The following is a 24,562-nucleotide window of genomic DNA, read 5'->3' as shown; positions in this document are numbered from 1 at the left end:
TTAGAGTTTCTTCCAGGAAGATAATACCAAGATGTTGGACTAGAACAGCTGCTGGATCCTTCTCTAAGCATCAATTCCAGTAGGAATTATAGACAGAAAAAGCCAAGAATAAGAAAACTCAAAAACTCCTAGGGAAGGCAAGGTGGTATAGAAGACCATTGTGAATTGTTAAATGTGCTTGGGCCTTGGAACCCAGATTCTAGAGCAGGAAGGAGCCTATAGACTGTGGGAGGACAAAGCTGGAAGTGAACTATTATTAGAGTTCTGCTTTTGATTCTTTCCTATTCTTTCATTGCCTTGAAACAAAAATTGACTGCCCTCATATCTGCAAAGACTCAGACTACTAAATAAATGCCTTCAGGAGTAAACAGAGTACTTATAAAGAGCTAAGAAACAGGCATCAAAAAGGATGACTACTTACCATTTGCATCGATGTGGATGGAACTGGAGAGTATTATGGTGAGTGAAATAAGTTGATCAGAGAAAGACAATTATCATATGGTTTCACTCATATGTGGAATATAAGAAACTGTGCTGAGGATCACAGAGGAAGGGAGGGAAAACTGAATGGAAGTAATCAGAAAGGGAGACAAACCATGAGAGACTCTTCTTAATTACAGGAAACAAACTGAGGGTTGTGGAGTAGAGGTGGCTGGGGGGATGGGGTAATTGGATGATAGGCATTAAGGAGGGCACATGATGTGATGAGACCTGGGTGTTGTATGCAACTGATGAACCATAGAACTCTACATCTGAAACTAATGATGTACTATATGTTGGCTAACTGAATTTAAATAAAAAAAAAGAAAAAAGAAAAAGCTGAGAAAAACATGGGGGACTAACTAACCTGGGGCATACTACCTGATACAACCTACGAATTTAATGCAATCTCTATCAAAATATCAAAAACATTTTTCACAGAACTAGAACAAACAATCCTAAAATTTCTATGGAACCACAAAAAGACTTCTGTAGCCAAAGCAATCTTGAAAAAGAACAAAATTGGAAGAATCACATTCCCAGATATTAAGATATACTACAAAGCTCTAGTAATCAAAACAGAATGGTTCTGACACAAAAGCAGACGCAGAAATCAATGGAAGAAAATAGAGAGCCCAGAAATAAAAGCACAATTATATGGCTAATTAATCTTTGACAAAGGAGGCAAGAATATACAATGGGAAAAAGATAGTCTCTTCAACAAATGATGCTGGAAAATGGAGAGCAACTTGATAAAGAATGAAACTGGATCACTTTCTTACACCATACACAAAATTAAACTTGAAAATACATTAAAGACCTAGATGTGAGACCTTGAAACTATAAAAATCCTAGTGGAAAACACAGGCAGTAACTTCTTTGGCCTCAGTTATAGCAATTTCTTAATAGATATATCACTGGAGGCCAGGGAAACAAAAAGAAAAATAAACTATTGGGACATCAAAATAAAAAGCTTCTGCACAGTGAAGGAAACTATCAACAAAACTAAAAGGTAACCTGAATGGGTGAAGATATCTGCAAATGATATATCTTTTTTTAAAAAAATATTTTATTTATTTATTTAAGAGAGAGAGAGAGAGAGAGAGGCAGAGACACAGGCAGAGGGAGAAACAGGCTCCATGCAGGGAGCCCAACGTGGGACTCAATCCCGGGTCCCCAGGATCACACCCTGGGTTGAATGCGGCGCTAAACCACTGAGCCACCTGGGCTGCCCCTGCAGATGGTATATCTAATGAAGGGTTAGAAACCAAAATATATAAAGAATTTATACAACTCAATATAATAAAATCCAATAATCCAATTAAAAATGGGCAGAGGAAATGAACAGATATTTCCCAAAGAAGACATATAGATGGTCAACAGACACATGAAAAGATATTCAACATCTCTAATCATTAGGGAAATGCAAATCAAAACTACAATGATATATTACCTCATACCTGTCAGAACGGCTAAAATAAAAAACACAAGAAACAACAGTGTTGACAAGAATTGGAGAAAAAGGAACCCTATTGCACTTCTGATAGGAATGCAAACTGGTGTAGCCACTGTGGAAAACAATATGGAAAAAATTAAAGATAGATTACCATGATCCCATAATTCTAATACTGGGTATTTATCCAAATACAAAAAAAACCCACACTATTTTGAAGATATGTGCATCCCTCCATTTATTACAGCATTATTTACAATAGCCGACATATGGAAGCAGCCCAAGTGGCCATCTATGGATGAATAGCTAAAGATGATACGGTATATAAACACAATGAAATATTACTCAGCCATAAAAAAACTATCTTGCCATTTGCAAAAATATAGATGAATCTAGAGGGCATAATGCTAAGTGAAATAAACCAGTCAGAGAAAGACAAGTACCATATGATTTCACTCATATCTGTAATTTAAGAAACAAAGAAAAAAAGAGAAAAACTGAAAAATGACTCTTAAGCATAGAGAAACAACTGATGCTTATCAGAGTGGTCGGTGGGAAGGATAGTGAAGGGGGTTAAGAGTATATGATGAACAGTGAAAATGTACAGAATTGTTGAATTACTATATTTTATACCTGAAACTAATATAACATTATATGTTAACTATACTAGAATTAAAATAATTTTTTTTTAAGGAGCAAAAAAAGAAAAAAATACTATACTTATTTAAACATTGGTATATAAAGTAATGCTGATAGAAGACCCTGGTAAAATTTGTGGTCTTTAAAAATAGCAGCAAAGAGGGCATCTAGGTGGTTCAATGGTTCAGCATCTGCCTTCAGCTCAGGTTATGATATAGGGGTCCTGGGATCGAGTCCCACATCAGGCTCCCCTTGGGGAGCCTGCTTTGCCCTCTGCCTACATCTCTGCCTCTCTCTGTGTGTCTCTCATGAATAAATAAATAAAATCTTAAAAAAAAAATAAAAATAGCAAGTAAAAGAGAAAAATGGTAATAGTCTATTATTTAAACTAGATAATAGCAACATGATGGAATTAGGGAAGGGGAGAGAGACAACAGGATGTCGGAATGTGTAAGAATCGTTTTAAGGAAGATCTATAAATACTAAGTTGTTATTTTTAAGTAAGAAAAGTTTAAAAAGAAGATACAAAGTGTGTGTAAAAACAAATAATATGGTATAAACACTCAAATGTATCAAAAATTATAATTATTATATGTTTATTGACAGTTTCTTTTCTTGTTAGTGGGTCTATGAAATTCTTGGCTATAATCTCTATTCCTTTTTCTTTTTGTAAGTGGAAATTCCTTTAGTTTTCTTTTAATAATACATGGTTACGATAAAGTTTCAAATTCTGGAGATAAAGTGAAAATCTTCTAGAGTTAATTACAATTTGGTATATACTATAAAGGACATTAGACCAGATGATCGCCTGTTTTTTTTTTTTTTAACCAACACTTACCTTCTCTTAACTTAAAATATCTTATTCTTTTGTTAAAATATTTTCCTTTTCTATAACCTTGACACATGTAACCAGAAGTATGGAAACAGTTTTAGGAGATATAATGAAATAAATTCAGGGCATGATTAACCGAAGTTTCTGTTTGTGGGGACATTAGAAAATTATTGGAGTACAGAATTAATTTAGGTACATGGCGGTGGAGTTTAAGCAAGACTGGGCACATCAGAACCCACTGATCAGGGTTAAAACACTGAATCCCTGGTCAGTTCAAAAGGCAGGTGGTGACCATTACATGGCTCACGTAAATGTGTACACTGAGACTGTCTAGGTATTTCCTGAGGCAAAGGAAACTGAGCCTGGGCTATACATGCAGGTGGGAAGGCCATCAGGTGTTATCAGTACCTTAGAGAGGAGACTGGAAGAAATAGAGAAAAAAACCTGAATAGATCAAAAAGCACTTAGACATAAATAGCATTCAAAGAAATCTCACAAAAATCCTCAGAGCCAGATAGTTTTACATGAGTTTTAACACATATTAGAGAAATAGTAAATTCATATCTTGTAAAATTTTTCCAGAAAATACAAGAATAAAAGCTTCCCATCTTATTTTATTAGGCTAGTGCAATTGTAATTGCAAAATGAGGCAAGAAAAATTAAGAGAAAACAATTACAGCACATGTCACTTAAAAATGAAGATTCTAAAATCCTAAATAAAATATTTGCTAACCAAGGAAAATAACGTATTAAGAATAATACACCATGATCAAGTAGGATGTAAACTAGAAATGGAGGGAAGGTTTCACATTAGAAATTCTATTTATATAATTCACATTAATATACCATAGGATAAATGTCATATAATTATTTTAAAGATGCATAAAAAGCATACCAAGCTAGAAATAGAAGAACTTTATTAATTTAGTAAAGGCTATCCATTAAAAACCTTCAGCAAGCATTATACTTAAGTAAGAAATGAGAAACTAGATGCTTCCTCTTTAAGACTGGGCATAAGATAAGGATGTGCCACTACTAACGTTTAACATACTTCCAGAGGAATTGATCAAAGGGATTAGAAAGACAAAAGTAAAAGTATGAGGATGGGAGAAGTAGAAAGAAAACTTCCATTATTGGAATTGAAATATGATCAGCTATCTGGAAATAAGAACAACCTATTAAGAATTAGAGAGTTCAGCAATGTTGTTTCAAAATATCAGTACCATTTCTCTACACAAACAACAGACATCAAGAAAATATTTTAATTAATATTTTAAAATACTGATGTCTACTCAAAGAGTATCATGCACAAAATTAAAAAGTTGAAAGAATGGAAGCAGATTTTTTTAATATCTAAAGCTAATAGGAGATGAAGTGCTCTTAAAGAGCATTTATCAATTTATCAAAAGACAAGAACCCATATGAAAAATAAAGAGTATGAAGAAGCAATTTCAGAAAAGGGAAGCCAAAGGCCAATTTAAATGTGAAAACATATTCAAAATCATTACTGATAGGAGGAATTAAAATTAAAACAATAGGCTGTAAATTATGCATATGAAATGGAAAATATTAGCAAGCTCGATAATGTCCAGGGTTGACAGAAATGAGAGAGTTACTGCTAGTGTGGACCAAAGTATTTATTTGGTAGAGCAACTGGCAGGACTTGGTCAAATTAAGTATAAACATGTCTCCTATTACTCAGCAATTGTGCTCCTGAGTATACATCCCAAAGAAATCCTTGCAAACTTCCATGATAAAACAAGTGTGGGGATATTCATCATAACAGTGTTTGCTGTGACAGAAAATCTGGGCGGCCATACTAGGAAATACAGGTCGTTAAAACATGGTAGCCACAAACTATGGAATACTATGCAGCACTTAGCAGCAGTGTAAACATGACAACATAAGTAAATGATAAGCACAAAAGGTTAAGCAAAATAAAATAGTAAGGAACAAAATGAGATACATAGCACAATACCATATATGCATTATAAAATTTCATATACATAAAAAGGGGAAGGGGACACAGTGGAGATATAATTAACACAAGCCCAAAGAAAAGACCCATGAAGGTTCATAATATATTCTGTTTTATTTAATTGAAATTTTCGGTTTAAAATATTTTAAAAACACATGTATATAAAACAATACTTATATTATGAAAAAATACATAACAAGAGAGTGTTTCAGTAGTTATTATAATGACAACCATATTAGAATGCTTCTCTATGGGTTAAGGTCAGGAGCATGGGACTAGAAACAAAAATAAAATAAAATATATAAATAAAATCAGTGCTTTGTGAGGACCAATGATGACAGTGTGCAATGAACTAAGGAGCATGTTTAGCTCTTTAGCTCTATTCTCTGCAAAAGTTCCTTTTAAAAAAAAAAGATTCCTTGCAGCTATTTTTTTTTTTTTTAATTGGAAGGATCTGGTTTTAGACTGTGGAAATGAAGGAACTACAAAAATAATTGTCTAATTATTATAATTCAGAAAACAATTGAATAGCTGTTCCAAGTAACCAACTCACCATATATAACTATAGAAATGAATTGGAAATAAATGTCATTTATATTTTCAAGATAAGTCATTTCTGACAATATTCATCACAAAAATCTAGCAAAATCAATAAGCTGCTACCCACAAATTAAGGAGAAAAAATAGACTCTAAAGTACTTGCACTCTAAAAAGATACAGCAAAAAAGAACAAAGGGAAAAAATTTCTGCACCAGAGGCTGTAAATTGTTTTATTTGGTTCACACAGTTGGCAAAAGTAGGTTTTTTTCACAGGCAAAATTTTGTGCTGATATTAAAAAATTAGGACTTCTCAAAATCCACATTTGATTCTTCCAAAAAAGTCATAAAATTAGATTTTTATAGGCCTCTTATTTCTACCTCGAGAGGATTCTAGAGCTGAACAAAAGTGCCCCATTTACTGGTCACATATTCTCCGAGGCTGTATGTCTCTGCCTGACATACAACATTATTTAAAATACCTTTTTTGCATTTTGTGCTCCTCATATCTCACTCAAAATTTTACAAAATATATAAAAAAATTACTTAGTAATTTTTAAGTAAGCATGTAAGCAGTCATAGGAGGCATGAGCAGAGCATGTTAATTGAAAGGGTATGACGGGTCATAACAAATCTTTGGGGACTGGAGAAATAGTATAAAGAGGTTTGGTGAATATGACAGGGGTTTTTGGAGTGGTTAAAGAACAAGTTCCTAATGTAGTTAAGGAACTGATTAATGAATATAGTACATTAAGAAGAAAGTGCAGTAGATAGTAATTTTTGTTTAATTATTCTTTCAAATTCAACACTACTGAGCTCTGCTCACAGATTTAATGGAAGCTACTTCATTTCTTCTCCATTCTTCTTAATTGGTTTGCACACTTCTATAATAACATATCAATTTTACTAACTGCCTGTTATAAATGAAATATGATACTTCCTGTCAAGATAGTGTTAGGACATAAAAATTTGTATATGAATATGAATAAATGTGGTTTTAGGGCTGCTTCGGTAGGACCAGCAATAGAGTATGGTTAGTAGGTCGAAGTACAGTCTGGAAATTCTATTCATTTAAATGAGATTATTTATGATGTTATATTTATTACTTACCTTGAGTATCTATATTTTAAAGATCTTGTCTGTAAACCATGTAACCTTCAAAGTCTACTTCCCACACGCAGAAACTGATTTCCTCAAAAAGCATCTAAAAAAGAGAAGAAAATATGAATTTGAGGACATAAATATTGTTTCATTTATCTTAAATATAAAAGCAGATGTCAAAATTATTCTTTATGACTTTAGTAAATTTGAACAAGGGGAGGTGTATCTCATAAGACATATTTTATATAAATAAACAGTAGTAACAATGAGATTTTTTTCCACCTAGAAGAATCAGAAAGTTCTGTGAAACATATATTTTGATCTATGTCATAAAATTTAGTACTTTCTACAGTACTAATTTTATCTGGCTACCTAGTTTCTATGACCATTTTTAAGAAATCTAATTATAGGGACATCTGGGTGGCTCAGTTGGTTGGGCCTCCTACTCCTGATTTCAGCTCTGGTCGTTATTTCATAAGAAATGTTTGAAACGTTTTTCTGGGTTGTGGGACTGAGCCCCAAATTGGACTCCCTGCTGAGCATGGAGCCAGCTTGGGATTCTCTCTCTTCCTTTCCCTCTGCGTTCCCCCCTCCTTCGACTCACACTTACTCTAAATCAATCAATCATTGTAAAAAAGAAAATATATAAACTACATTGATTCTGACGTCCTACATGAACATATCCCTACCCTAGAAAATATTTTCCTTATTCAAAATAGATCACAAAAAATATATTCTTGATTACATCTGAGTTGCATATAAATGCCATTATCATACAGATCAACTAATTAAATATTGTCTTCATAAAAATGGTCAATATCATTTAAACCACCCAATCAGTACTTTATACCAAACTAGGGTGACTCTGCAGAGGTCTTTTAAGAGAAATTGCCACTAATAGAGAATTAGGATTCTTTGCTAAAGAGAAAATGTTCTTTGCTAAAAGATTTTGATTCTGACTCTCCTTGGTTTTTAAATAAGCCTAAAACAAACAGTTAGGGAAATCGAATTTGGAGGCTAAAATACCATACCTTTAGTACGTGGTGGTGAGTACTATGGATTCCCAAGCCAAATATCAATAATTTTTGGATTAAATAACATGATTATCCCTTTTGGCCATTAGAGTAGATCTCTCATTACTTTCTAGTTGCAGCTGCATGTTAAAAAGACTTAGGACTCTTTTAACTATACTGAGACTTGGTATATTTCTCAGATATTCTGATTTAATTGGTATGATGTGGGGCCAGGGCATAGGTATTTTTTTAAAACCACTAAGGAAGGATATCTGTTCTTCAGGTGAAGAAACAACCTCACTGCAGTTATTTGATTTAATTTCTATAAATCAATGAGTAACAAAAAAATACTGTCTACAGATATCTATGAAAACTAATGAATACTTGCTAATCTGACTACCAGCAAGCATGACATAAATGGTGGTGGCTGCGAATCTCAAAGTATAATGCAGTTAAGGACCAAAGATACTACTTTAAAATGTAGATTCCTGCCAGATGTCATGCTGTAGACTCTGATTCAGAGAAATTAGGCTAGGGCCATGGATTCTCTATTTTTACAGACATCTCTGGTAATTATATAATGCAAAAGGTCTAAAGTCCCTATAAAACAGTACTATCAGAATTTATGAACACTACTACTAAATCTTCATTATTAGCATTTATAAAAATACTTCTTGAGTTTTACTGTAAGATTACATTTCTAATCTTAAAAGAAATCCTGAGACGCTCAGGATAAGAAATAAAATAAATAGGGCTTTAGCAATCAATCAATGTAGATAAGCTAAAATAATGTTTATGGATAATCTCTTTTCTAAGTTGTGTATTCTCCTAATCAACAAAATACAGTGCCAAAAGAGAAAAACAGAGAGAGAATAGATTATATTCTGTAATGAAAATTTAACTTAAAACTACATATATAACTACAAATATGTCCTCAATGTCTCAGAATTAAAAATGTTTTGGCCCTAACTTAGCAGGGGGAGGGGGTGGTCGGGGGGGGAGTTCTTCTATCATCATTTGCTCTAAGAGCAAAACTAAAATTTTTTTAAAGAAAAATCTTGAGTCATTTCCTTCAACACACACACTAACATAACTTACTAAAAATAACATGAAATAGGCTGTTAACATTTTAGCTTTGAAACTTCTTATAAACAGGTCCAGAAATACTTTGTAATAAACATAATATATTCATATGCACATATTCTTTAGATTCTTTCTGAAAAAGAAAAGTCTAATAAACAGAGATAAATATCCAAGTGTCTGCTATACATAATAAGGATGCTGATCTCAATAACTACTAGCCCTTTAAAGAAAACTATACTTATTTTCACTTACCTCCCTAGTATGGAGGTGCTCCTAATAAAGTATTCTTTCTACATGCATGTGCTACTAAAGACTTCAGGTTTTTCTATTAACTTAACATTAATCTTTAGTTTATGACTAAAGTTGATTCTTTTCCCAGACCTACTGCTGCTTAATAGTGAGTAAACAGCCATGGACTTCCCAAATGTCTTCCTGAACACGGAGCTATTCCACCTCTCAAATCTGCAGGATCAGACGCAAGTCGGCCTCTGGTTTACAGCTATGCAATGAAGTCCAATGCCTTTTGGCAAGTCTCATGATCTACTATTTGACCCCGGCTGCCTTTTGCTGTTTATCTCTCATCTCTTCATCAACCAAAACTTGGCTCAAATACTGTTTCCTCCTTGAAGGAAATTTCCATCAATCTGACACTAAAAGCTTTCTTCCTCTTCTGATTTCCAACACTAATTATTGAAAATTACTTAGGTAATTAATCAGATACTCACTTATGGTCCCTTATTTCTATCTTTTATTATTAAGATTTGGCATATTTGTTTTATTCCCTCAACTAAATTATAATTTCCCAGCAAGCCCTAGCCTGAAAGCATTTAATAAATATGTGATGATTTTATTTGTTGGTCTTCTCAGTAACTGAGTATAGCATTTTACAGCGATTAAGTGAGGCATCCAGCTTTTCTCTCTAATATATTTTACAACAATTAATGATTTAAAAATTGTAATTTCCCTATGCTGCAATAACTAGCCCAACTCTTTTCTGGATACCACACCCAATTCTTTTAGTGTCTCATAATCCAGGTAATTTTAGTCAACTGAGGGACAATGGTGCAATAATTGTTGTTAATAGTAACAAATGAATTAACAAGAACGAACATTTTAAAAATTAAATTAGACTCTATTTAAATATACTTAACACAGATGTTATAAGGAACAGGTTTAGTGTAGTTTCCTTAGGAAAACTATATACTTTAATAAGAACCAATAACTTTGTAAATAACACAATATATTACAAAAGAATTCAATGCATACATATTACTCTTTAATAACTAAAAATACATGGATAATAAAGTGTCGGCAACTTTGTTTATTTAGATGCTAACACTTCTTCTTTGAAATACAGTAAGAGCTAACATTTATTGATTTCTAAATTCTAACCATCATTAATTAATTTAATCTAACAATCCTAAGAAGTACTATTATCATCTACATATTATAGATAAGGAAATTGAGGAACAGAGAAATTAACTTGTCCAACATTTCACAGTTAACAACTGTCAGAGCTGGATTTCAAACGCATGCGGTCTACAATTATCTACGGTATTTCTTGAAGTCACTGTCCATTAAACTAAAATCTCCAGTAGCTCTGGAAGCCTTACTTAACATATCTTCATATAAATTTCTGTCTTAACACATTCCACCCTTTTACAAGGTTTATCAGGTTGCACACTCAAAGGAGAATGCCATGGGGGTTCACTTCCAACTCTTCCACAAAGAGGTAATTTCTAAGTCCTCATTTAGTGCTACATACATTTTATTATTTTTGTAAAGTCTCTGTACAATTTGCCTAATAAAGCATAATAAATACTAAAGGTTTATCCTAAAAGCCTCAGTCTTGCTTTGAATGTAATGTTCTAGAAGCCTAATGACATTATGATTTATTAGGTATGGCCCTATGCTGGGATATAATATTTATGGTTTTAACTTATTAAAAATGTTTTTTATGATAAACTAAACTTTATTAAAACATTACTGCACTCCCAATTTTGAAATATGGAAGTTCTTACAGGAAGAAAACATGCTTTCTACTTCTCTGAGCTATGAGATGATATAAAAAACCTAAACCTTTTTTTTTTTTTAAAGAGAAAGTATGAGCGTGGGGGGAAGGGCAAAGGACAGAGAAAAGAGAGACTCAAGCATGTTCCACACTCAGTGTGAAGCTCCATGAGGGACTTAATCCCAAGACTCTGAGATTATGACTTGAGCCAAAATCAAGAGTGGGACACACAACTGACTGAATCCCCCAAGCAGCCTCAAAATCTAAACTTTTAGAGGTGATTGTTCTCATAGCATTAGCAAAATGCAATTCTGTAGACCTCAAGATCCCATTCTAATAGGTGACTTCAAAAAAAAAATCTATTTCACAAATTTCATATGTGGTTGAATGCAAAAAGATCACAGCAAAAAACAAAACAACAACAAAAAAAAACCAAATAAACAAAACATGGAATAAAATAAAACCTTCCAGTCTTTTATTTCAGTAAAAACCAAAGAATTAAAAATATATTTAGCTCTTGTCTGCTTGCTTATTTATTTGCCATATCTACTCTTAAAGTTTCCAAATTTCTTCAGTATGACAAGAGTTCTAATCATACAATCAAATGGAAGATTCGTTTTCTCAATTGTTTTTAGCATAGAGAATAATCTTAGCCCTAGTGTATTCAAGCCATTGCTTACTACCAGTTAAATCCATTTAAAGCTTTATTTCAGATCACTTATTTAGTGCACCTTGCATAACTTTTATTTATGTTTTTAATGCAACTGTTCTATTTATGTTGAACAGCATAAAATTCCCTCATTGGATATGCCCCAGTCACTGTTAAAATTAAAAATAAAGAACCACAGGTAATTCTAAATTCTGCTCACCAAATTAGGCCTTGTCTTTAGCCCTCTTGCAACTTGTCCAGATGATCTGGCTTCAGTTAAGACACTATATTTAAAGTCCAAAGTAACTAAAGTTCTTTCATAAAAGTTGATAATAACCAGACTATTCAAGGTATAATATAAATGACATTTATTATCATTAGAGAAAGAAAAGCAACAATCTTTGTTTCTTTTTATCTTCTTTCTGCACGAGCATTCTCTAAAACTGTGTATCTGATCTAGACAGGGCATCTCTTCCACTGGAATAAATAATCAATTTGGTTTTCACAAAACCACCTTAATTACCTGTTATTTGGGAAATACCAGTGAGTGATTTCAGTGATATCTGAGTGATATGCAAACACCTTGAGAGCTAACCTTTTTGGACAGAAAGAATTATGCACACCGTTTTGCCAAATATAGTGCCAAGAACATGCATACTAATATTCTGGCAATAACAAATTTATTATGCCTGTTATCCCACTGGGCTGGTTGATAGACAATTAATGAGCTAATAGGGTTGGGACCTCGTAAGTGGGTTGGCAGCTCATTTATTAGTCTAATTCTATGTAGTTTTTCCCAACCTCAAAAATAAGGTTCTTGAAAACCATTATGGATTGAGAACTCAAGGTTGAGAAAATAAGTATGGTGTAGAGAAAGAAATCCAGGATTTGGAGATTGAAGTCTTGTGGATATCAAGGTCCAGGTTAATAGATTACATTCAATAAAACAAAGACATTTTAAAAGAAATCTTTTTCATTTATTCTTTGATGCACCAGAACTTTTCAAGGATTTCTTCTATGGCAGTGTTATAGAAATAAAGTGTAGAACTATTCTATATAGCTTTATGATATTTTGTAAAGCTATTTTACTTTTGGAAATGATAAATATACCAGTGACCTTGCTCTCTGCCTTGCTCTGAATGTTGGCACTGTTAAAATTTATGACTAGGATGATATTGATGCTATCATTGTATCTTCTCAGGTTCTGACTCTTGCCTCTCTGACTCCTGACTCAGTAGTCTCTCCTAGACTTTTATCCCCGTTATCTTTCTCACAGCATCTTCAGAAACCGCTACCACTGACATCACCTCCATTTTCTTTGTAAAAGCATCACAAGGGAAAAAAAAAAGAGAGAAGAAAAGCAACAGTGATTAAGTACTGCTAATTTCAGTGTTCAAGATTGTGCTAAAAGCACAATCTTGGTGCTAGGAAAATTGGAGTATCTTGGAGATACTGAAGATTTGTTTCCAGATCACCATAATAAAGCAAATATTGCAATAAAGTGAGTCAATTGAACTTTTGGGTTCCCCAGAGCATATAAATGTTATGTCTATCTATACTATATATAGTCTATTCAGTGTGCAATAGCTTTATGTCTAAACAATGTACATACCTTAATTAAAAACCCGTATTGCTAAAAAATGCTAGCTTTCGACAAGTCATAACCACTGATCACCATAACAAATGTAATGATAATGAAAAAGTTTGAAATATTGCAAGAACCAGCAAAATGTGAAACAAAGAAAGAAAGTGAGCAAATGTTATTGGAAAAATGGCACTGAGAGACTTGCCCAATGCAGGGTTGCCACAAACCTTCAATGTGTAAAAGAAAAAAACAGTAATATCCATTAAGTACAATAAAATCACATAAGGTGGTAGGTGGAATTACTGGACAAGAAATGAGTATATCAAAGGAGAAATTTCAACATCAGAAGGTGCTTAAATTCCTTCCAAAACATGGCAACCTTGAAGGTCCCTTCCAAATTCATGATTCTAGGAATCTGATTAAGAATCATAAGGAATTTTATGGGCAAACAAAAGAATGCTTTGGGGGGGGGGGGGAAGCATTCACAAGTCAAAAACCAAAGTTGTACTGCCCCCTTTTGGAGGGAGACTACAGAAATTCATAAACATTTAACAGGACGTCATTAATATTTTTCAATTCTAAAGCAGGATAGTAAAATACAGGCATTAGTTGTATCAATCAGCAATTTATTTCTTAACATATTTAACTAACCCCAATGTTTATTTTATTATTTTTTTAAGATTTTATTTATTTATTCATGAGAGACACACAGAGAGAGGCAGAGACAGGCAGAGGGAGATGCAGGCTCCATGCAGGGAGCCTGATGCGGGACTCCATCCTGGGACTCCAGGACCACGCCCTGGGCCAAAGGCAGGCACTAACCCGCTGAGCCATCCAGGTGTCCCCTAACCCCAGTGTTTAAACAAACAAAATAATATAAATTGCTGGGAGGCCAACATAAGAACAAAACAAAATATTTGGAAGTGATACTGAAATTCATGACACGCAGTGAAAAATTCCCAAAGAACTGAATTTAGCCCAACAACAACAAAAAATGTTTCTGTTAATGATCCAACAGAAAATGGGTCCATAACCCTGTGTGTGTGTGTTTGAGAGAGAGAGAGAGAGAGAGAGAGAGAGACAGAGAGAGAGAGACTATTGCTTTTGTACACAACAATCAGAGGTCTTTAAAGAAGTTTCATATAGTTTCAACTATTTAACATTTTGAGGTATTTGATACATAAGACACTAAACCCCAAAGGAAAACACTATTATAAAGATCGATTTCATGAAACGTTCATAAACCTACTTCAATGCCCAAAAAGAAATCCAGATCCAAATATAAAACATAATGCTTTATTTATGTGGTGATAATGAAGATAATAACAGCCCTAAAAGTGATTCCACTAAAATGAGCTAATCAAACTATTAGAATGTTGTAGGAGCTTAAGTAGAAAATACTGAATCAGAACTGAGAGAAAATCTTTTTTAGAAGATGTTCTCTGCATAAAACAAAAGAAAATCATGTTAGCTAAAAATTTAAGAAAATATATACACTTATTTATTAGTACTTGTTAATTAAGACTAATTTAAAGGAAAACTAATTAAGGGGAAGATATATTTAAATTAACTTATACAAAAATTTTAAATATAATTTTTTAAATGTGCATAAAGACTAAAAAAACTGTTCTTATAAGATTCTCAATATAAGTGGCTTCAAAATGCAGCCATATATTATTAAAATCATCATATAAACTCTTACAGAAAACATCAAATTTATGCTATAAGATTTTTTAAATGTTTGATGATATGGAAATACACTCCTTCCAGTATTTATGGTGTTGATAATATAAAGTATGATCTTTTTATATATATTGCATACTGTAGCCAAAGTAACTTTTCAAATTATCAACAAAACAAAATAAAATAAAACAACCCTCCAAAATGAGGGGTCCTCATTAATGGAAATAAATCCTCCTGTATTATCCTAAGGGAAGAGATGCTAGCCAGAACTAACTGGAAAAAAAAAGCAATAAGTAGTTGCACCTTGGGAAAATCAAATTCTACTATGATTTCCAACAAAAACAAAAATATATCAGAGAAAAATATTAGAACTCTGTGCAAGGAGGTGAAATCCTCACATGTCAACACATGGAAATAATAAAATGACAAGCATGGAAAATGCAAATAAATGCACAGAAGAGTAGGAATATCATCCTTAGTGATGTCTGAAAAGGAAGTTAATGTGACTGGGGACTATCAAAGTCACCAGTGAGTGTTTGGGGGAAACATCAGTCTCTGGCTTTCTGCATTTTTTTGGTGCAGGCACTCATAGCAGCAAAAGAAACCATATTACATGAGAAATTTTATGAGCCAGTAGTAATGCCTGATTTTATGATGTCTGGAAACTGCTTTTACCAAAAGAGAACAATATTTCAAATCCTACCAAGATCAGTTCAGTATTATGCCAACCTGCCAAATAATGAAGAGTTTTATTAAGGAAAATAACACATTGACACAGGAATAAAATCTTATAAAGGGAAAAAGATGTTTGGATTACACAAATTACCTCCAGGAGTAAACAAAGATGGGGTCATTATTGACTGAGAGATAATTGAGAATCAAAAAAAATGAAATCTAACTAGGAGCAAGTGCAAACAAAAAGAGTTTGAGTCACTCCTGTTTATTAGAGATTTTTCATGTGTAGAGGGTTGCCTTGTCAAGTTTCTTTTTCGAGATATACAAAAGATAAATGGAATATCATTTTAGATCTTTCAAAGATTACAAGAATTAATATTGTGAAAATGTCTATGCTACCCAGGGCAATGTACACGTTCAATGCAATCCCTATCAAAATACCATGGACTTTCTTCAGAGAGTTGGAACAAATAATCTTAAGATCTGTGTGGAATCAGAAAAGACCCCGAATAGCCAGGGGAATATTGAAAAGGAAAATCAGAACCAGGGGCATCACAATGTCGGATTTCATGCTGTACTACATAAAGCTGTGATCCTCAAGACAGCGTGGTACTGGCACAAAAACAGACACATAGATCAATGGAACAGAATAGAGAACCCAGAAAAGGGCCCTCAACTCTATGGTCAACTAATATTCGACAAAGCAGGAAAGACTATCTATCCACTGGAAAGAGGACAGTGTCTTCAATAAATGGTGCTAGGAAAATTGGACAGCCACATGCAGAAGAATGAAACTAGACCATTCTCTTACCCCAGACACAAAGATAAACTCAAAATGGATGAAAGATCTAAATGTGAGACAAGAATCCATCAGAATCCTAGAGGAGAACACAGGCAACACCCTTTTTTGAACTTGGCCACAGCAACTTCTTGCAAGATACATCTATGAAGGCAAGGGAAACAAAAGCAAAAATGAACTATTGGGACTTAAAAAGCTTCTGTACAGCAAAAGAAACAGTCAACAAAACTAAGAGACAATCTACAGAATGGGAGAAGATATTTGCAAATGACGTATCAGATAAAGGGCTAGTTTCCAAGATCTATAAAGAACTTATTAAACTCAGCAGTAAAGAAACAAACAATCTAATCATGAAATGGGCAAAAGACATGAACAGAAATCTCACAGAGGAAGACCTAGACATGGCCAACAAGCACCTGAGAAAATACTCCGCATCACTTGCCATTAGGGAAACACAAACCAAAACCACAATGAGATCCCACCTCACACCAGTGAGAATGGGGAAAATTAACAAGACAGGAAACAACAAATGTTGGAGAGGATGTGGAGAAAGGGGGACCCTCCTGCACTGTTGGTGGGAATATGAACTGGTGCAGCCACTCTGGAAAACTGTGTGGAGTTTCCTCAAAGAGTTAAAAATAGACCTGCCCTATGACCCAGAAATTGCACTGCTGGGGATTTACCCCAAAGATACAGATGCAGTGAAATGGCAGGACACCTGCACTCCGATGTTTATAGCAGCAATGTCCACAATAGCCAAGGAGCCTCAGTGCCCATCGTCAGATGATGGATAAAGCAGCTGTGGTCTATGTATACAATGGAATATTCCTCAGCCATTAGAACGACAAATACCCACCATTTGCTTCAACGTGGATGGAACTGGAGGGTATTATGCTGAGTGAAGTAAGTCCATCGGAGAAGGACAAATATTATATGGTCTCATTCATCTGGGGAACATAAAACATAGCGAAAGGGGAATAAAGGGGAAAGGAGAGAAAATGAGTGGGAAATATCAGTGAGGGTGACAGAGCATGAAAGACTCCTAACTCTGGGAAATGAACAAGGGGTAGTGGAAAGGGAGGTGGGTGGGGGGATGGGGTGACTGGGTGATGGGCACTGAAGGGGGCACTTGACGGGATGGGCACTCGGTGTTATATGTTGGCAAATAGAACTCCAATAAAAAATATACAAAAAAATCTTTCAAAGATAACAAATAAAAAACTATGCATATAAAATGCAAAGAATTTCCAGAGATTTGCTCCATCTTCTCAGTTTATAATGCACTAAAATGACTATGCAGAAAAAGAACTACTTAAACGTTTAAACCACAACATTATAGGTCATTGTGTTCTGTAAGAGTGATTTGAGTCTTAATATCATCTCTCTCGTAAAGCTTCAAATGCTATTTAAAATTAATCAAATATTAAATGTTCCCTATATTGCTGGCATTTATAAGGCTGTGATTTTTCTGATGATTCCTTAGTACTGAGAATATAGTTGTAGATACCACTGTAGATGTAGATACAATAAAATGTACCATATATATATATATATATAAAAGTAAATATAATATATAATTTTAGCTTGGTATAGTGAACTGCAAATCAGTGCACGCATGGAAGTAAAAGTTAAATATAAAACATTTAAAAATACCTATTGATGGGCTGATTATAACAGAGCAACTAAAGCAAAAAATGAAATATTCAGTTGATTCATATAGAAAAGAAAAACAAACTATCTCAATATGTTGGGATGCCTCTCTTTTGGACTGAATCAGGTGAAATTATTTTATTGTTCAAAAAACACTGAATATTGGGAATTTCATATGGTTTAGACAAAAACATTAGAGTTAACATATTTAATTCATTTCATTTTGTGAAATACTGCAATACAAACCAAGAATCAATGTATTCATTGACTAACATCTTGTATTTCAAATAATTTTACTACCACCCAAAAATATGAAAAAGGAGTAAACACTATTAGTGATTTCTGTTCCTCCCAGATTATTAAATTAAGAGATTAGGTATTTAGCAAATTTGAGCATACACTAGGTAGATTATTATGTATAGAAAATTATCACTGTTTTATTTTTCTTGGATGTGGAAAGAAGATGTAATAAGAGAAAGGCTATAAACGAGAGTAAATTTACATTTAGAAGAGAAGGAAACCAACGAAGTCCTTTATGATATTTACAATTTGGCAAAGTACTGTAAGATGCAAACTTCTTTTACCATATTACTGCAAGTTCATAACTTAAAGTAATGGTTGGCTATAAATGAAGGCAATCTATGTTAACTGGCAATTGATCAATCAATGTTATTGAAAAAGGATCATATATTTATGTAATAATAATTCATTATTATTTCAACAAAGGAATTCTCAATTTTGCCTGATCCTAAAAATGTGTCTTAAAAAAAACAACAGCAAAACAAAAATTTAATACAGCATTTAAATTTTTATATACCTAATTGTTAGGTGTATCGAAATTACGTACTTTGATATATCTAAGGTTTGGTCAGAATGAAGAGTGTGGCTGTACCAGTTAAAATACTTAATAGTAAAAGGCTTCCATACTTATTAGAAAATGGCCACTGCTCCCCATTCCACCTGTCCTCTTCTCTAGGAACCTCACCCCCACCAAGAAGACTTTTTCGAGTTCTAATCTCTAAGGAGATAACACCCAGCAGAACAAGGGATCCACTCAAAATAGTTGGTGCCTAAGCCATACCAGTTGTTATACATTTCAAATCTCACTTCTGTTAATAAAACAGGGATAGTTGCAGAAGCTTTGTGTTTGAGGTCTGTCAATGTTATAATAGTTGTACTACCTGGGTAAGTCACTGGACCTTAGTGAAATTCCAACTTCCTTTTTTGAAATAGTTATTACTAAGTACTTAGTAGAGCTGATTGTGGAGTGTGTGAAATTACATGAAGTGACTATTAGCAATGGTAGGCATTACTCTCCTCTCATCTTACTAGAAATATAGTAAAGTTAACCCTTGAACAACAAAGGGTTAGGGGTACCAACCCTGCATGCTGTCAAAAATCCACATATAATGCTTGACTCCCACAAAACTTAACTACAATTAGCCCCCTGTTGACCAGAAGCCTTACTGACACCATGAACAGTTGATTCACACAAATTTTTTATGTTATATATATTATATACTGTATTCTTATAATAAAGCAAGCTAGAGGAAAGAAAATGTTACTAAGAATATCATAAGGAAGAGAACATACATTTATACTACTGAATTTATTGGGGAAAAAAAAACCCTGCATAGAAATGGACCCACACAGTTCAAATCTGGGTTGTTCCAAGGTCAGCTGCAAATACTACATGGGAAAATAAGCAAAAACTACAGTCCTTCACTCACAAATGGGCCACATTTCAAACACTCATTTTGAAGCTGGTAGTTTAGTAATTAGAAGGCATTTTCCTGACAATGTTCCTTATACAAAAGTAGTAATGTATCTCAGCAATTTTATAAATTCATATTTCATCTATAATATGCTGTTTTCATACATGGAAAAAAACCTTATTGAGTATTCATATATGCCAGGCACTATTCTAAGAATTTTACATTTAAGTTACTTAATCCTCAAAACAACCTTATGGAATAGTATGCTCTTATCACGCTCACTTAACAAATGAGGAAATCTAAACAGAGAGGTAAAGTAACGTGCTCTAGGTTGTATTTGCTAGTAAGTGGCAGAGCCAGGATTTATCCTATACAACCCGGCTCAAGAGCCTAAGTTCCTGATCACTGTATTGTCTTTGGAGTTATTTGAATCATAAGACATATAAACACTTATAAAAAGTATACTGAATTAATCTTTTTTCTTTTTCTGAATTAATCTTGCATACTGGTGACTTGAAAAGCAGCCTGAGATAGATTTGTGGAGATACTGTCAAAGACTTAAATGCCACTATCCTTGCTTCTTCATCTTAGCAAAGCTCCTGAGTTACCTTTCCTTCCCTTTCCTTAGTTGCATATCTATCTTTCAGAGTGTCTTTTTAATTAATTATTTTTAAAGATTTTATTTATTCATGAGAGACACAGAGAGAAGGACAGAGAAACAGGCAGAGGGAGAAGCAGTTTCCCCGCAGGGAGCCCGATGTGGGACTCAATCTCAGGAAGACACCCTGGGATTAGGACCTGAGCTGGAGGCAGATGTTCAACTGCTGAGTCACCCAGGTGCCCAGAATGTCTTTCTAAAAGACATTTTGCAAATCAGCCCAAGGCCAACCGGTATTGACCTGGGTTCCCAACTCTGGATTATCGACAATGACCAGGCTCTTGTTGGGCATTTTCCCAAAGATCAAGAGAATGGGCATATTTGTGCCAAGGAGAGTAAGTTCAGCTACTGCCTGACTCCCATCTTCTTCAGACTACATCGAGGACTTCCTTTTATACTTTAGACTCCTCTGAATTCTTCCTGTGACAATTTCTGGCTTTGAAAGCTTGTTCTTTAAATTCAATTTTTGGTGTGCTAAAATGGTTTCCAGCTAATGTTCTTGGTACTATTTTAGATAGTTCGTAATATTTTCATTTGAGCTTTCTGTTATATTTTACTTTTAGTATCAAGGTGACTGTTAAATATTTTATTTGCTTATTTGGTATCTTAAATGCTCTGAATACTACTTCGCAGTATCTTAGAATCATATTACTTTACTATTTCATTTTTAATTCGTTAGCATTTTAGGTATCCCTAAATATTTATACTTGAGCATATTAGTAAGATTTTAGTTTAGACTATAGGTCTCACTAAATTTTTTTTGTTGGAATTACATTCAACTTTTTGGTTAAAATGCATTTTTTTCAAATTTCATTTTTTTTAAAGATTTTATTTATTTATTCATGACAGAGAGAGAGGCAGAGACATAGGCAGAGGGAGAAGCAGGCTCTCTACAGAGAGCCTAATGTGGAACTTGATCCTAGGACCCTGGGATCATGACCTGAGCCAAAGGCAACCACTAAGCCACTCAGGTGTCCCCCTACTTCTATTGTTAAGACTTTACTATATAGGGGGATCCCTGGGTGGCTCAGCGGTTTAGTGCCTGCCTTTGGCCCAGGGCATGATCCTGGAGTCCTGGGATCGAGTCCCACATCGGGCTCCCTGCGGGGAGCCTGCTTCTCCCTCTGCCTGTGTCTCTGCCTCTCTCTCTCTCTCTCTCTCTCTCTCTGTGTGTGTGTCTCTCATGAATAAATAAATAAAATATATTAAAAAAAAAGACTTTACTATATATATTGACTTCAGTATTTTATAATTATGTTCAGAATTTCAATAAAATGGTGATTATGGAAGATCCTTTTACTTACGTAACTTTGTTAAGTTTTACTCATATTTGATGGCTAATAAATCACTTTAACAGGGTAGAGCCACAAAAAAAAAAAAGAAAAGGGATCTATCATACTATATTTTTAGCCCCAAATTCAAATAGATCTTTATAACTATTTATTCTAAATCGTAAACTATTTACAATATAAAATAATACCAGTCTATATGGTAAGAATTCTTATTTTGGGGTTTGTTGGGTAGTTGTCTTATTGGGGTTTCTAAGGAAACAGACTCTGAGACTAAGACTGAGTGTACATAATTTATTAGGAAGGTTCACGAGAACTGGAAGGGAAATGGGGAAAGTGATAAGAGGAGGGCAGGTAGGTAATAATAGGGTACATTATTAAGCTATCTAAAACGGAAGTCAAGGGGATCCCGGGTGGCGCAGTGGTTTGGCGCCTGCCTTTGGCCCAGGGCGCGATCCTGGAGTCCCGGGATCGAGTCCCACGTTGGGCTCCCTGCATGGAGCCAGCTTCTCCCTCTGCCTGTGTCTCTGCCTCTCTCTCTCTGTGTCTCTCATGAATAAATAAATAAAACCTTAAAAGAAAAAAGAGAGAGAAAGCCAAGTGGAACATAATTTCATGGGGGAAACTGGTAAATGGTATTAAGATATAGGTCTCAGAACTATCTAAGCCAGGGCCAAGGAAGCTGAAACCTGTCAGTCATTGCTTATGTCTAGCCCCAGTGGCTTCTAGAAGCTCAAAGGCAGTCCTATGGCTTAGATGGAGGTGCTGGCCTTCAGAAGGCTAAGTCAACAAGATGGTAAAGGGCTACAAGGGTGTAAAGATAGAGTATCACATTAACTATTACATTAGTAAAACTATTAGGCATCCCCTACCTCCAATCACCACAGTCATCTTTTTTTCCTTTCTTTTTTTTTTTTTTTATAGGCTCCATGCTTATGGAGCCCAAAGTGGGCTTGAACTCACCACCCTGAGATTGAGACCTGAACTGGGATCAAGAGTCTGATGCTTAACCAACTGAGTCACATAGGCACCCAAGTGATCATTCTGTCAGAGTAAATTTAGCCTGAATGTTGGTGAAATTATGGCAAAGTAGTTTTATCTGGAAGCAGAAAGTATACTAACAATATTTAAGTATTATGAATACTACGGTAGTGTGTAACTTCTCAACTCAAAATGCTAATAGAACAGAGTCTTGTCCTAAGACACTAGGAAATAAACTCAAGAAATCATATCAGCCTATGATTTAACTCTTCCAAGAATTAATCTTCTTTTCCTCCCTGACTCTTGAAGATCGGCTACTATCATGAATGACACAGTAACTAATCTGGACCAGGAAGTTCACAACCAACAGACTAGTTCAGCTGAAACAAATGGTCATTGATGTTCTTCACCCCTGAAAAGCAACAGTACCGAAGACAAAAATTCAGGAAAAACTAGCCAAAATATACAAGACCACACCGGATATCATCTTTGTATTTGGATTCAGAACCTGTTTTGGTGGTGGCAAGACAACTGGTTTTGGCATGATTTAGAATTCCTTGGATTATGTGAAGGAAAATGAACCCAAACATAGAGATGCAAGACACAGCCTGTATGAAAAGAAAAAGACTTCAAGAAAACAGTGAAAGGAACACAGGAACAGAATGAAGCAAGTCAGGGGGACTGCAAAGCCAATGTTGGTGCTGGCAAAAAGTGAGCTGGATATTCAATAACAGAAGAAAGATTCAGCAGTGACTTTATCTGTGGTGATTATGCAGATTTTTTTGTTAGAGAATTAATAAATCAAGAATTAAAGAAAAAAAGAAAGAATCCTTATAGATCCTGATAGTGTCCTAAACCATTGCAAAAACACCCACCAGAACAAGAGATGTGAAGCATCATCCCAAATTATCAGTCTGTTTACCTAGTGATGGGTACATTCCTATTGCAACTTGAAGGCATATGCTATAAAAGAAATAAACTATAGAATAAAGTCATTTGGAGAATTCACAACTACTTTCTCCAAGAAATGCTTCCCCCAACTAAGTAAATTTTTTCTGATTTCTTTCTTATCTTTAAAGTTTTTCTTGCCTCCTCTCAGTATTTATCGGACTAGAATCTTAGGATCTTTTTTTTGGTGTGTGCCATAGCATTTGTTTCTCGAGGTCAGGTGATAGGTGCCAACTTGGTGAGCTCAGGTCCAGGTCCCAGTTTCATTGTAATTCCAGAGCTCCTTTGGTCAATGAGATACTAAGTCTGGATCTTGACTCTGTGAACTGAATTAGCACATGCAGCCACTGGACAGCTAAAACAGACTAAATGGCTAAGCCTTGAGCTCTGTGGGCCAGACAAGGGCATCTTTGGTCCCATACTGTCCACTAAGGTAGTAGAATAAATGTTCAAGAGTAATTATCTTCTGAAAGCTAAACATAGTGAAAGAGCGAAGAGTGGGGCAGCCCGGGTGGCTCGGCGGTTTAACGCCGCCTTCAGCACAGGGCCTGATCTTGGAGACCCGGGATCGAGTCCCACATCGGGCTCCCTGCGTGGAGGCTCCCTCTCCCTCTGCCTATGTCCCTGTTTCTCTCTCTGTCTCTCATGAATAAATAAATAAAATCTTAAAAAAAAAAAAAAAGAAGAGCTAAGTGTAAGTAAACATCAATAGATGTGAAACTGATTTGTAGTTGGTTATTTTTTGCACAGGATAGAGAACAAAGGTGGAAAATGTGTGTGTTTGTGTGGGTAAGTGAAGAAAT

General features: G+C 34.6%; 1 protein-coding gene and 1 pseudogene across 17 annotated transcripts in view; one reads left to right on the top strand and one right to left on the bottom strand.

Moving 5' to 3' along the window:
• Positions 1–24,562, bottom strand: part of MBD5 (methyl-CpG binding domain protein 5) — a 432,006-nt gene that overhangs the window by 259,614 nt on the left and 147,830 nt on the right. For all 17 annotated transcript variants that reach the window (XM_026008001.2, XM_072757703.1, XM_072757693.1 and 14 more), the window contains exon 2: positions 7,030–7,123. The gene's annotated coding sequence lies outside the window, so the exon portion shown is untranslated. The remainder of the gene's footprint in view (positions 1–7,029; positions 7,124–24,562) is intronic.
• Positions 23,134–23,934, top strand: LOC112926863 (small ribosomal subunit protein eS24 pseudogene; annotated as a pseudogene).

This window comes from Vulpes vulpes, chromosome 5 (assembly GCF_048418805.1).
Source record: "Vulpes vulpes isolate BD-2025 chromosome 5, VulVul3, whole genome shotgun sequence".
In the NCBI taxonomy this organism is placed as follows: Eukaryota; Metazoa; Chordata; class Mammalia; order Carnivora; family Canidae; genus Vulpes; species Vulpes vulpes.
The sequence above is the reverse complement of the archived record's forward strand: the minus strand, read 5'-3'. Positions and strand labels throughout refer to the sequence as shown.